We start from the raw sequence: 13,433 nt of genomic DNA, 5'->3' as shown, positions 1-13,433 counted from the left end.
TGTAAAGCAAGCTACTGTGGTCAGCTCTTTAATGGACAGCAGCAGACAGGGAGCTGACTCCACCCTAAGCAGCTTAGAGACTGAGCAACTGAATTAGACAGCAGGTGCCCAGGCCAATCAAACCAATTTTCTAACACAGAAATAGCACGTAGTGGAACTTGTTCTATTAGTCTTTTTTTCTCCATTAAGGAAGAAAGGATTTCTCTGTGTGGAAGCAGTGCTACTATTTCTAGTTTGTGAAAAATGGTAAGGAATTTGTTGACAATTGACTGTTGTTAAAACAGCAAATTATCTTTTAAAACTAGATTAGCCACACCTATAGGAGGAGGAATCTCAAGAATGCATACACTTTATAAAAGCTGGCTCTGAATTACCCATACAGACGTGCACTAACGTCCAGTAAACATCTGATTACGCACACTAGATCCTTTCTGTCTCAGAAATCACAGCCAAGAAAACGGTTTCAAAAAACCAACAACAAAATAAAATCTGACTAAAACATTTTGCACTTGAAGCTCTTCATTGTTTTACTTCCTTTTGCTGTTAAAAAGTCACAATAACCAAGAAGGGTAATGTATTTTCTTTTAAATTAACAAATGTCATGGTGGTTAAGAGTGAGGTGGGGTATAGAGAAGGAGTTGGCAAGGTTCAGGGCCTGTTGCAAAACCAACTGCAAGTCAAACATGATCCCAGGTAGACAACCACTTGTTACAATGGGGGAGGACAAAGGAGGGTGTTTAAAAGATGAAATGAGAAGGAGGCAACCTTAAAGATTATTTTACTAATTATAAATAACTGTAAATACTTATACCAAACACAGGTGAGCATAGTATTTTCCATGTTATTAAGTGTAAAATATATGGATTCTCTTGGCGGTGTGAATGGTTAAAGCACTTGGCTGCTAACGGAAAGGCTGGAGGTTTCAGTCCACCCAGAGGCACCTCAGAAAGAAAGGCCTGGAGATCAACTTCTGAAAAATCAGTCACTGAAAGCTGTGTGAAGCACTGTTGTACTCTGACACACATGGGGTCCTCATGAATTGGAGTTGACTTGATGGCAATTTTTTTGTGTGTGTAAAATATATAAGTACTTATATATTTCTAGTTGGTCAAGAAAAACTACTGGAAGTAGGCTGTTTATTATTGGTAATAGTAATAACTACTGGAGCATTTGCCTGGTGTTCTATTTGATCCTTGCTACAACTCTGCAGTTTTACAGGGCATCTAACAGATGAGAAAACTGATACAACGAGTTCAGAAACATGCTCAGGTTTACAAGTTAGCAAGCCACGGAGTCAGGATTCACTCAGATCTAACTCCAAAGCTGATGCTTCTACAAGTGTGCTGTACTGTGCACCAGATACATGTATGTCACAGTTTCAAGGAGCAGTAACAATTGCCAAGACCTCAATGTCACATTAGTGTACAGCTAGAAAAGATGAAAACGTATTAGGAAATACTTCGGAAAAAGTGAATGATTTTGCTTAGCCGGTGCGAAATCACAAATCCGATTCAACTTTGTTTCAGAATGGAACAATGTTTCCTTAGAACATACTTAAAAGGTTTTTCTTAGTAACAATGTGACCCATGTGAAGAGTTCCTTTTTTAATCCTTTTCAAGAAGGAAATCGTCCAATTTCATAAAATTAGAGAAAGATTTCACTTGTAATTTCAGAGCAAATGGGCTTCGACTTAAAGACACTTGTCACTACAACGCAATAGTCCCATAAAAGATGTACTCAAAATATCTATTTAAATTTTGGAGTCAATTATGCGAGAATCTTGAAGATGGAGGGGACCCCCCCCCCCCGCCAAACTACTATCTGAAATAATATGACCAACATGGGCTTTGGAGCCCTGGTGGCGCAATGTTTAAGAGCTCAAAAGGTTAGCAGTAGGATCCACCGGCTGCTCCTTAGAGACACTATCAGGCAGTTCTACTCTGTCCTATAGGGTCGCTATGAATCGGAATCAAGTGCACAGCGAGGGGCTTAGTTTTTTCTTTTCTTTCTTTATATGGACTTTGTTCTTAATCATATCTCCAAAAGAAAATTTATGATCAGAAAAAAAAAGTATTAGAAAAGAGAAGTAAAACCACTCTGCAAGATAAAAAGTTACTGTTCATGGAAGGGTGTAGTTAAGAGAGTCTAGAACGTCAGTGAAAACTGGCTGTCTGTTATTCATAACTGAGTTCTTTATGGGTCATTTCTTCATTACTTAATTGTACGGGTGGAACTTTCTTCAAAATAGGGGCTCTTGTGGGAGTAAGCTTAGGCTTTTGAAAATGCAGGTTTATTTCTTACAACGAATTAAGCGAAATGTGGAGAGGTCACTGAGAAGAAAGTCTTCTGGGATCTGACAGAATCCCTGTCCTTCCCAGCCCACGTGGCCAAAGTAAACAGAAGGTGGGCGGGGGCGGAGAGAATCAGGACCCCGTGTGTTTCCTAAGTTGTCCTGTCTTTAAAAATACAGACCCCTAAAGCACTAAGTGCACGCCTTTTGCGAAAGTGAGGAGGGCTTCTGCCGAACAAGATTAAAGCTACAGACAAGCGAGGACGCCTGAGTGAGGGCGGGGCGGGGGCACCTGGACCCACAGGGAGTGGGGTGCCGGCTTGTGCCGGGGCGCGGACGGAAGCGGGCGCACCCGGGGGCGTGTGCGATGTTACCTGTCAAAAGGTGGTGGTGATGGCTAAGTTCGAGAACGCGGGGGCGTGGGCCGAGTGGGTGCGGCGGAGCCTTGGGGGGGAATACCCGCAACGGGACGGTGTGCCGGCCTGTGCGGGGGCGCGGACGAAGGTGGGTGCGCGCGGGTGTGTGTGCGCGGGTATCTGTCAGGTGGTGGGGAGTGCGAGATCAACAAAAAGTTCAAAGACAAATCCACCGTCTCACACCACTGTTCCGATACCCACATGCTCGCTCCCCTCCTCGCCTGTCCTGCTCTTTCTCCCGGGAGCGAAGACCCGTTCGGGGGTCCCGGGTTTCTGGGGTCTCGCCGCGGCGGCCGCGCCCGAGCCGCGGAGCCCGGGGGGCTGGACCCTCCCCGCGCTCCTCCTCGCTCGCCCCCGCCCCGCGCTCATCCGGGCGCGCCGCTCCCCCCGAGCCGCTCCAAGCTTGAGGGCAGCCCCGGCCTGACTGCTCGCCCTGTGGTCCGGCCCCCCAGGTACCGCCGGCCTTTGTGCGGGGAGCCCCGCGGCGGGGGGCTGAGAGCCCGGGAGCCGGCGCCGAGGCTCCCAGGGCTGCGGCGGCGGCAGAAGCCCGGGCGGAGGAGGAGGCCCGGGCGGCAGCGGACGAGACCCGGCGGCAGAGAGCTCGGGCGCCGCCGCCGCCTCCTCGCGAGCGCCGCGCGCCCAGGCCCCGCTCGCATGCGAGTCACGTCCGCCCCCTCGGCGCGGCCGCCCCGAGACGCCGGCCCCGCCGAGTGATGAGAACAGACGTCAAACTGCCTTATGAATATTGATGCGGAGGCTAGGCTGCTTTCGTAGAGAAGCAGAAGGAAGCAAGATGGCTGCCCTTTAGGATTTGTTAGAAAGGAGACCCGACTGCAACTGCTGGATTGCTGCAAGGCTGAGGGACGAGAACGAGGTCAGAGCGCTTCTCTTATGCCGCGAAACTCTCCCTTTCCTCTCCCCCTCGTTTTCTCTCGGGCTTCCAGGGACCGGGGAGCAAACCTTGAAGTGTCACCCACAAATACCAAGAGGGAAGAGGGAAGCTTCACAAATTACTGGAGCCTCTTCAACATGGCTGACAAATATAGTTTTAATTTCTATCCCCCCCCCAACTTTAAATCTGCAGTTCTGTGTTCTCTCTTCTCTCCTGCTAATGCCCCTCTCCTCCTACCCAGGAAACTTACATTGTGTCTCCCATGGGCTGTTTTCCCGGCCTTTTATCCTCTGGAAAGTGGTTTTTCTTTGCTTTCTAAAATAGTTGCGCTTGGGGGGGGGGCACTACTTTTCCCATTAATCCTCTCCCCTCGTTTCCTTCGTGTGAGTCAACCGAGTCTCTTGTTTATCCTAAACCACCCCGGAGACAACACTAACCGGGGGTTTTTCTACCCTTTTATCTTCTGTAGGGTCTGGGTCTAGGGCTGCCTCTGACCTTTCCTACCCCCGTGTTCCCTTCTTCGGGGGTGCACTAAGCGAATGTCACCGGGAGTGGAATTGGAATGCACTAAGTGGGGTTTTGTTTTTTTCTTAAGTCCGCGCGTTTTGTGCTGAGCGAGGAGGAGAAAGAATAGTTTCTCCGGTCCCGAAACAACACCAGAACCCACTTTCTGAAGGTCCACCAGCCCTGCGCTGGACTGTACCTTCTAGCCTAGGGAATATGTGTAAGAGAATCTGTGGGCAAGTGTGTGTCCTGGCTTTGTGCTTCTCCCAAATCAGCTTCGTTTGGTTCCCTGGTAAGTGACAGGCAGACACAAAGGCAGGCGCAGTCCGGGGGAGGGGGCGGCGGGCGGGGGGAGCTTAGCGTTTGAGAGTTGGAAGACTGCAAGGTCAGGGGCGCCGAAAGAAATGAAACCCAATCCCAGGGAAGAAACGGAGAAGTGGAGAGCAGATTTGTAACAGTCCCATCCAAATTTCTTTTTCTCTCTTGGCTTCCCTTTTCTTTGGTCTGTTCTTATCTTTCTGTGTCTCTTCTCTTCTCTCACAGGCTAACACTCGCATCTTGCTGAATCTTTGCACGGGGCTGATTGTCTAGTGTTTTTAAGCTCACAGGGTTTCTATGGAGAGTTTTCTACCTATGACAAAATAAAGTGTGGCCTGGATAGACTCCTGGACAGGTGAAATATGAAATATGTGTTATTTGCTGGTTATCGCCCTCACCATATACTTTTAATTGCAGTCAGTGATTCCCCCCCGCCTCGGTCTAGTTAATTTTAGGAATCGGAAAAAAAAAAAAAAAAAAAGGTTATTTTTCAGCTGCATCCCTAAAAGGTAGTAAAATTTTTATATTTGCCTGTCTGGGGAGTAGAATACATCCCTGAGTGTAAAATCTCAAATTGCACATTGTGCTTTTCCCATTCCAATTAGGGGTAATAATGGCAAATCTAAATCTAAAAAAAAAAAAAAAATCAACAAAAGACCCAAAATAGGAATAAAAGTGTATCTTTGAGGAAGTTGTGAATTACACTTTTTTTTTTTTTCCTTAACAGTGGGTATGATTGCCTGGCTAATGAAATCATTACACTTGCATTCTAATGGAAAGCTGAAATACTGGAGGGGAGTTATATTCCTTTATATGTTTGCATGTATGTTTCAGAATAGTTTTGGAGTAGGATCTAAATTTCAACACAATACTGTTAATTTTTAATTCTGTTAAGCAGAGAAGTATTAGTAAAGTGTAGGAGAGTCAAACAAGTTTAGAAAGCATGTGTATGATTAAAAGATGGCTGGGGGAAAAACTACAATAAATGCACATTACTCCATAAATCAGATTTCTAAAACCATTTGTCCTCGTATTTCACTTTGTAACTCTGTGTTGATTTCTACAAGAGCAGTTAAGTTTGCTTAAATCATTGCTACTAGAGGTTCTTTCACATGATTGCAAGGGAGGAGCATTGCTCATCTCTGTGGAATAGAGAACTCATTAGTTAATATTTGCCCCAATATAATAAAGAAAACATTTTTTACCGTTTGTTGAAAAAACTATAGTTATTCTAGGAATTCAGAATTAAAAATAAATTCCATTTGCTAATAGGCTAGTATCTAAATACTGTTTGGTGACAACTTTCACATGTGTGTATTTGAGCTGTTCAGCTAATAATAGGTATAATATTTTCCACTCAAATCGGTACATGCAAATACTTATATTTGTTAACGATTTTTATGTGACCATAATGGCTTGTTCTTTCCTTTCATCAAATATAGGTTCTTTTGTTGTTTTATGCATCCTGTTTTTATGTTAAAAGTAGCCATTAATTAATACCCTATAAGGGATTACTAAGGATCCAGTGATTATCAGGAGGAGATGTGTGTTAAAAAATTCACCAATTTGAATAAACGTAACACTTTTTCCTTTGTTAGAAAAGAGAAATTATTTGGCTTAGTATGGGATAGTTTACAATACAAGGCATAACCTTAGTTCTTCTTTATTGTATGTGTGATAGTCAATATATATTCTTTTATTTTTTGCATACCTGGATGTTCCAAAAATATCATAGATAGAACTGTCTTTGTTGAAAGGCTATTGATAATTGAATTTTAGGGGAGTGATAGTAGACAGTGACAAGATAGTTTTTCTTCTTCTTCTTATTTTTTTTTATGACATAGTTTTGCTTATCTCCTTATTGAACTAATGATTAATGGGAAATAAACTTGGAATGAGGGAAATCCCTTGCTTTGGTTGAATTCACACATTTGCCAAAGTTTCTTAAGACTTTAACTAGGCCTACCATTATTCTGGCCCATACCAGGAACCAGAGGGACTGATATGATTTCCATGCAGTGTCACATGGTCCTAGACATTAGCATGTCAACATAATTTCTAGAACAAGTGAAATGCACTTGCTGAGGAGTTGTTATGACAGATTTACAAAGTCCTGTGTTGGCACAGGACTTGTATTAGGTAACAAAACCTGGAGTCAGTGTTTTGGTTTCACTTGCTGAAGTTAAAATTTCTCTGTCTATCCCTCCAAGACTCCACCCCTACACAGTGTGTAAGCCAAATGTCACCAGTGAAATGTATTTCCTTATATGCTAACCTTGTTTAAAAGCCTGTATGATTCATAGAGACACACCTAGCAGAAACTCTATTTACCATCCTGTCCTTACCCAAATTCAAGTTAGTAAATTCTTATGTATTCTTATTAATTTACCTTGAAATAAAATAAGTCATCAAAAGCCATTGGTGTTTGATATTAAAAAAAAAAAATTCAGATCCAGTTTTGTTGCTTTAATTTCTCATACTGCTAGTTCAGTTATTGTTTTTCTTTTTTTAAATAGCATTTGTCTTACCTAGTCATCTCAACTGCTAGAAGGAATTATCTTTATTTTGTAAATAACCATGTATACTCTTTTACTATAATTTAAATATTGTAAGTTAATGTAATTTTTCCTATCATGGGGACAAGTTAAAACTTTGGACCAGCTGTTAGTGTTAGTTTATCAAAATAACATCTTTTTCAACTATTATGCTACCACTGCACAGTTGTTCTTAGCGTAGTAATAGCACCAAAGCCAGCAGCAGGAAAATAACTCACAAGCCAACCTTACATTTGGAGCCTTAACTGTGAGAGAGTTGAATTGCCAGTAGCGCTGGTGGTTATCTTGGAAACTGTGCTGAAGAACACAACCACAAATGATTTTGCCAAATATACAGTATTTACTTGGTCTAGAGAGCCAATTTCTATTTTGACTCGCTGCCAAAACTCAGTGAGTAGTCTAATATTATTTAAGGAGGTTGTAACAGTACATCTGTTGATTTGGTATATGGTAGGAGACAAGGATTCTAGAAGGGGAAAGAGTAAAATGAGAACACATGAATCATTGTGACTGCAAGCCAAAAAGAATCGTGCGTAACTGCGTTTCCAGTGTTATTCTGACTCTGTATTGCACATTGCAGAAAATCCCTGACTTAATATGGATATATAGACTTTCCTCAATAAAATGGATATGGGTTGCCCATTTCAAAGTAGCAAATTCTATTAGCTTTAATTTATGCTTTTTCCACTTCTCATGAAATGAGTAGTTAAATGTGCCAGGTTTCAAGAAGTAGATAGTAGGAGGATTTTCAATACTTTATGTAAAAGTAAATTCAATGATAATGTTATCCTACCTGCAGTAGTGGTGTTCTATTCAGAATCAAGATTAAATGCATGACATAGAAGTAGTTAAAAACAATGTCATTTAGGTGCATAAGAGAAAAATAACGTAAGAGGTCTTGGTGATGGCGATGATAGTAATGACGATGATGGTGTTTTTTCTTTAAATATAACTGCTACAGTCTATGGCAATGGTAGAATGTTACTCCAGTGGTAACATTTTGCAAAAAGATAGTATAATAGCTCAGCCAGGATATTGACATGGATATAGTCCACCCATCTTTTCCAGATTTCCTCAATTTCACTTGTACTAATTTTATCTGTGTATTTATTATTTAGAATTTTATCACATAATCATGTGTTTCTAAACCTTTTTTTTTTTCTTGAAAACAGAAAAAAATTAACACTTTTACTCCATGTGATTGTGCTGTCATGACTTATTAGAGGGTATCTCAGAATATAATTTTTTTTTTTTTTTGCCTAAAAGTTCTTTGCATAGAATGGCCTTTGTGTTCAAATTTTTACAAGTTGTTTTAATGCCTTGTGAAACTATAAGTTGGTGTCATTTAATTCTTATAAAACCTCTAGAGGTAGGTACTATTATTATTATTATTTTTACTTCAGGATGAGAAAATCGAAGCTTAATGATGTTAAATAACTTGCCCAAGTTGATACAGACAGTATATGGCTTACCCAGAATTTGAACTTGGGCAGTCTATCTTACTGCCTCATTGACATTAATAGTTAACAGTGTAGCTCTAATATAGGTTGCTATGAAAAATCATGAAAGAAAGCTTAAAATGCATATGATTGTCCAGTTAGAACTTGCATGTAAATGTTCATAGTAACAGTATTAATAATTGTTAAAAAGTGGAAATGATACAGATTAACTCATGAGTGGATAAACAAAATGTATATCCATACAATGGAACGTTATTTGGCAATAAAAGGGAATGGAGTACTGATGCGTGCTACAACATGGATGAACCTCGAAAACATTATGCTAAATAAAAGAAGCCAGTCACAAAAGGAGACATATGGGATGGTACCATTTATATGAAAATGTCCTGAATAGGCAAATCTAGAGACAGAAAGTAGATTGGTTATACTAGGGATTGTGGGAAGGGGTTTCTTTTGGGGTTGATAAAAAATGTTCCAAAATTACATGATAATGGTTTCACAACTCTATGAGTATACTAAAAACCACGTGTACGTGAATTATGTCTTAAAGCTCTTATCAAAATGCATATAATTTGCTTTAGATATTTGGTTTGAGGAAGTATCTCATGTATCATGCAAAAGAAATGTAGATATATTTCTATCTTAGCATGTATTTCTAAGAAAATGGCATCAGTGAGTTGTATGTGACTAAAATGCCTGTTTATCATTAATGAGAAGGATACTTAATCACAGAGGAGTTCACCAGTGTGCTTAGTGGTGAAAAAGAGTCTTCAAAACTTATATGGAATTATGTATTTGACAGGCAATGGGTTAGGCGGCTTGGTGAACAGAGCTTAATATGTAATTGCAAGAAACTTTTGAGAGTGTATCTAATCATCCAGCCATTTTCCAATTAATTCAGAGGATGTTACCCAAATGTTAAAAGGTATATCTACAAACTGATGGAGGGACAACCCTCCCTCCCCACTGTGGAAAAACTAGTTTTGCCTCCAATTTCATACTCATTCAATAGTCCTGATCTATAAACGTTTCTGTTCTTTGGATTTTCCCTTGAACTGGTTGTAACACCTTACTGGTTTTCTCATTGAATTAAATAATATTTTAACAATGTGTTCCTTTAAAAAAAAAAAGTATGTCTACAAAAATTACCGTTCTTTTTTAAACTGCTGCAAAATGTGTAGTTTAATCTAGAAATCAAGAGAAGTCTCTAGATTGCATGTTTCAGTAGCAAATTCCTAGATGATCTTTTGGCATTAAAATTTCTTGTCTATGTGAAAACAGGAGGGCACTGAAGGACATATAGAGTAGGTTTTAAAAACTTTGATTTTGTTAACTGTTTATATTTCCACTCGGCTATTATCATATCTTCGAAACCCTGGTAGCGAAGTGGTTGAGAGTTTGGCTGCTAACCAATAGGTTGGCAGTTCAAATCCACTAGGTGCTCCTAGGAAACCCCATGGGGCAGTTCTTTTCTGTCCTATAGGGTCGCTATGAGTTGGAATCGACTCAACAGCAATTTTTTTTTTAATTATATCTCAGATTTTAAAATAAAAATGACAAAGCATCTCACAGGGTTTAAGGATACAGTTCTGTTCCTGTCTGCTGGCAAAATAAAGGTGAGAAGAGAATTGCTCTACAGCAGTCATTGTGATGCCAGGACGAAGTGGGAAATAGTTGGGGTCAGAATGATGATGGCTCTCTCCATGCGTTGCTACACATGGCCACAGTATATACAAATACCAGCAGGATTTTTACAGAATTGTTAATGGCAAAATGAGTGCATATTTTTAGGACTACTCCCTATGAAATGAAGACTTTTAGTTTTGGACCCACAGGGTAAAATACTTTGGATTGGTTGTGTTTGAATTTCTGATCTTATGTAATTTTAGATACCAGTCATTTTTGTTGAGCAAAGCTTCTCTCCCTTTTTATTCTGAATGTTAGATTGCTGCCCATTTGATCCCATAGCGTGGTGACTGATAACCAGGTTGGAAGGGATTCACTGATCTAGAAGCATCAGCTATGAGGTTCAGAGACAAATCTAGTGTATACATGTTATATTCAATAGGAAAATGTCTTGGTTCCATATAATTTCTATTATGATCACTTTTTCAAGACATGGTTGTAGAAATCACCCAGAATTTTTTTTTTTTAATTTTAGTGTGCTTAAGGTGAAAGTTTACAGTGTAAATTACTTTCTCATTCAAAAAATTATACACAAATTGTTTTGTGACATTGGTTGCAATCCATGCAATGTGTCAGCAGTCTCTTTCCACCCGGGGTTTCTTGTGTCCATTCCTTAAGTTTTCTTGTCCCTTCCTGCCTTCTTGTCTTGACTTTTAGGAAGTTGTTGTTCATTTGGTCTTATAGCCCATTTGGTCTCATAGGCTTTATTGAACTAAGAAGCACGTTCCTTATGTGTGTTACTGTTTGTTTTATAAGCCGAATTTTTGCCTAGGAGCCACAGTGGTTAGGAGCTATCAGATGCTCCTCAGAAACCCTATGGGGCAGTTCTGCTCTGTCCTGTAGGGTCACTATGAGTCGGAATCGACAGCAACGAGTTTGGTTTTTCGGTTTAACCTTAGGCTGAGAGGTGGACTTCAGGAGTGGCGTTAGTTCTGAGTTATCAGGGTGTCCAGGGGCCATAATCTCAGGGGTTCCACCAGTCTCTATCAGACCATTAAGTCTGATATTTTTATGTGCATTTGAATTTTGTTCTACCTTTTTCTCCTGCTCTGTCTGGGACTCTCTATAGTGATCCCTGTAGAGCCATAGGTGGTGGTAGCTGGGCACAGTCTAGTTTTTCTGGGCTCAGGCTGGTGGAGGCTGTGGTTTATGTGATCCATTAGTCCTCTGAAATAATATTTTCTTTGTATCGTTGTTTTTTGTTTTGTTTTTTTTTCATTCTCCTTTACTCCAGCTGGGATGGGACCAATAGATGTTTCTTAGATGGCTCCTCGCAGGCTTTTAAGACTGAAGACGCTACTTACTAAAGTAGGATGTAGAACATTTTGTTTATGAACTATGTAATGCTGGTTGACCTACATGTCCCGTGAGACCAAGGTCCCCAACCTCAGCCCCAGTAACTCTGTCCCTCAAGGTGTTTGGACATGTCTGGGAAGCTTCTACAACTTTGTCTTGGTCAAGTTGTGCTGACTTCCCCTATATTGTATGTTCTTTCTCTTCACCAAAGTTATCACTTGTCTACTATCTAGTTAGTGATTTCTCTTCCTCAAGCCTCCCCTCGTAACCATCAAAAAAATTTTTTTGTGTGTGTTCGTAAACCTATTCTTCAGTTTTTATAATAGTGGTCTTATACAATATTTGTTATTTTGTGATTGACTTATTTCAGTCAGCATAATGTCCTTCAGATTCATCCATGTTGTGAGATGCTTCTCAGATTCATCATTGTTGTCATTGTGTAGTATTCCATTGTGTGTATTACCATAATTTGTTTAGCCATTCATCCACTGATGGGGCAGTTAGGTTGTTTCCATCTTTTTGCGGTTGTGAATAATGCTGCAATGAACATGGGTGTGCATATATCTATTCGTGTGACAGCTCTTATTTCTCTAGGATGTATTCCTAAGAGTGGGATTGCTGGATCGTATGATATTTCTATTTCTGGCTTTTTTAGGAGGCACCATATTGTTTTCCATAGTGGTTTACCATTTAAATTCCCACCAGCAGCACATAAGAGTTCTAATCTCCCCACAACCTCTCCAATATTTGTTGTTTTCTGGTTTATTATTATTATTATTGTTCCAGTAACATTGGGGTGAGATGGTATCTCATTGTAGTTTTGATTTGCATTTCTTTAATGGCTAATGATCATGAGCATTTCCTCATGCATCTGTTAGCTGCCTGAATTTCTTCTTTGGTGAAGTGACCTTCTACTTTTTAAGAGTACTGGCATAGCACCTGCTTATAGGTTTGTTTTATATTTGTGGCAGACACAAACTAGACACTTGCATTAGAACGTTTAACCCATCAGGATCTTGATACTGTGATTATTTTGGAAAGCAATAATGTAGAATTGTAGATTCTTATCTTAATAATGTAAAATTGTAGGTTCTCATCTTGACTAGAGAAATAAGTAGCTCGTTTGCTTTTACTCTCTCTTGTTTTCTCTTAAAAATTTTGAACCACCTTAGCCAGCAATAAATTTTTGTACTGGAAAACTCGTACTTTTCAAAAAGTTGTTCATTAGGTTTGAGTGTAGTATTCCAACTTTGCTTTTTAAATGCACTACCAAGAATTGTAAACCTTTCAAACAAGCATATTTTGATTTGTTAATATTTTTGTCTTTACTTTTTATAAATAATTAGTATGGAGGATATACTGTATTCAAAGGGGAAAATAATAGGACTGTGAATTTTTGCTAATGGGCCATTCTCTTGAAGGGAAGGAATTGCCTATGGTCAGGCATTGACATAGGTAGGGGATCTGACATTAAGGTATGCCATAAGTAGTATTGATGTTTTTCATTTGTTACTTTTACTATTTTGAGATTTGTCAAAGTTTGTTCAGTGGGTGCTTCAAAGTAATGATAATTTTAGTTGCTCTTGTCATTTCTTATTAGCCATTGCTAAAACCTGTCTTGTTAAATCTTACTTTTCTTGATAGAGTATTAAGTCAAGTACATGTCCAGATTACATTTTAATGGGAGCTATTCACCCACTTCACAAAAAAAAAAAAAATTAATGTAGGTTTTTATAACAGTAGCTGAAAAACAAACCTCTTGCTATTGAGTCGATTCTGACTCATACTGAGCCTATAGGACAAAGTACAACTGCTCCATAGGATTTCCAAGACTGTAAGCCTTATGGAAGCACACTGCCACATCTTTCTCCCATGGAGCAGCTGGTGGGTTCGAACCACTGACCTTTTGGTTAGCAGTCACGTGTTTAACTACTTTGCCACTAGGGTGTCTTTTTATTACAGTATTTTCTCCTCAAATTAGTATAATTTTTGTCTTGCAGGATAGAATAATAAAGG

At 39.8% G+C, this 13,433-nt stretch overlaps 1 protein-coding gene across 3 annotated transcripts in view; it reads left to right on the top strand.

Annotated features, from left to right (window-relative positions):
- The first annotated feature begins 3,421 nt into the window (after positions 1 to 3,421).
- TET2 (tet methylcytosine dioxygenase 2) overlaps positions 3,422 to 13,433 on the top strand; it is a 128,895-nt gene continuing 118,883 nt past the window's right edge. For 2 of the 3 annotated variants that reach the window (XM_010590483.3, XM_064285488.1), the window contains exon 1: positions 3,424 to 3,580. The gene's annotated coding sequence lies outside the window, so the exon portion shown is untranslated. Of the gene's footprint in view, positions 3,581 to 13,433 lie in introns of all 3 variants that reach the window. The other variant, XM_023548545.2, reaches the window with a different exon arrangement.

This window comes from Loxodonta africana, chromosome 5, assembly GCF_030014295.1.
Source record: "Loxodonta africana isolate mLoxAfr1 chromosome 5, mLoxAfr1.hap2, whole genome shotgun sequence".
NCBI classification, from domain to species: domain Eukaryota; kingdom Metazoa; phylum Chordata; class Mammalia; order Proboscidea; family Elephantidae; genus Loxodonta; species Loxodonta africana.
Note: the sequence above shows the minus strand (reverse complement) of the source record. Positions and strands in the feature narration are given on the sequence as shown.